Here is a 1,704-nt window from a genome sequence, read left to right on the forward strand (position 1 = left end):
ATAGGAACGGGATATCATATAATACTCCTATAAATTAAAAAATAATAATGCCTTTATAATGTGAACTAATAAATTAATAAAATGAATGATAATTGCCACAAGCATATCACACTTGGTCGAGCTTGCCATCGGACGCCGTTCACCGTTGTCAGCCCGGCACGTTTGTTCTCCTGCAAGTATTAAAGACGGTTCGAGCTTTGTCTACTCTCAAATTCCTGTGACAGTGATTTGTTCAGTCTGACTTTGAATCTATATTTGAATTTGTTCCCCGCGTCATCTGTTCCCTGCGGGGTTGCCCACCCTGGGTCAGACGCCGTCATACGGTTTCTTGCTTTGCTTTAAACTTTTTCATTTTTAATTTGTCTTTCAATCTGGTCGTGTAATCGTCTAAATATGGACGCTTTTGAATAAAGATTGAGTTTTTTTTTATAAAAAAAAAAACTTTGCTTACTAGTTTTTTGCTTCATTGGTATGTAATCGGCTATTATATTTCTGCCCCCTTCTTTTAATTACTATCGAATTATATGCTCCAGATTGTTTAGTTGTCCAATTTCGGATTTTTGGTGTATTGGCATTCTGTTAATCTCTTTATATTACCATCAACTTATAAAATTCTCGAGGTATCTGCGATGCATAATCTGGTGAGTGACTTGGCTCGAGTTGTGTCTGGCAATTTAGAAGCTTAAGTATCATTTGCTCTAATTGAATGTAGAAGCGGGTAAATCCCCCCCCCCCCAAAAAAAAAAAAAGAACTCTGAAGATCATATTTTTAGCACACATCACATATTTCATTGATTTCCTTTTGTTCTTCATTTTCTGGCAGATAGTTATATACATTTGATTTTCATGAACAAAGAGCAGCATCAGCTAGGTAACCAAAAAGACAACATTCAGATTCTTACATTAGAAATTGCTCTCTCATTTTATTCTCTTTTACAGGTCCACTTGGTTTCTTGGAACAAATACTTGCTTTTCTCAGAACTCCGCAACACGATTTAAAAAGCATATGACAGTTACAGAGTGAGTGTGTCCGTGAATGTGGGTGAGGGATAGAAGTCTACGTTACTATTATTTGTTTTATAAGGTTTAAAAAGCAATTTTGGGTCATATATTCACTTGATCCTTATCTCATTTTAGGGAAGATTTTGAGAGAACAGGACTTAGCAGCTTGATCAGCGTGAGGAATTTCCTGAGGAATTTGCGGGTTTAGCTAGTGCTCTATTTCTGGATCGACGTCAACCTTGGCTAGCCATTCCTTCAACTGCAAAATGTTAAAACAAGATGGAACTTTGTACTCGTCCTCCCCATGTATTGAAGAGGTACAACAATCATGCGAAACACTTGAAAGTAGCTTCGCGTTGTGTTCTTTCTTTCTTTCTTCCTTTCTTCCTTTCTTTCTTTCTTTCTGTGAGCGTGTGTAAAAGAATCTATTTAACCAGTATGCGTTTTTATGGCACGTGTAAAGATATGAGGACATTCGAGGTGCTCCGTCGCACTTATGAGGTTCGAGAAGGGAGAATGGATGGGATTGCAAGGGAAGGGAGTGTTGCCCATGGTTCTCTTCTCTGCAAGAGAAGGCAATGTTCTGATGGAAGCAATGTTCTTAGCAGTAGCAGTAGTGTTTCTACTGTGATGGCTAGACCTAATGGTGAAGCAAGAGGTCATACAGGCTATTTGTGATTCGCGAGACTCAAATGCCTCTGA

The 1,704-nt window shown here is 38.3% G+C and overlaps 1 pseudogene; it reads left to right on the plus strand.

The window, feature by feature from the left end:
* The first annotated feature begins 629 nt into the window (after positions 1-629).
* On the plus strand, positions 630-1,704 carry LOC114719345 (tRNA (adenine(58)-N(1))-methyltransferase catalytic subunit trmt61a-like; annotated as a pseudogene).

The sequence above is a fragment of the Neltuma alba genome, unplaced genomic scaffold, assembly GCF_004799145.2.
Source record: "Neltuma alba isolate B1F8T4 unplaced genomic scaffold, ASM479914v2 tig00011913_pilon, whole genome shotgun sequence".
Classification (NCBI taxonomy): Eukaryota; Viridiplantae; Streptophyta; class Magnoliopsida; order Fabales; family Fabaceae; genus Neltuma; species Neltuma alba.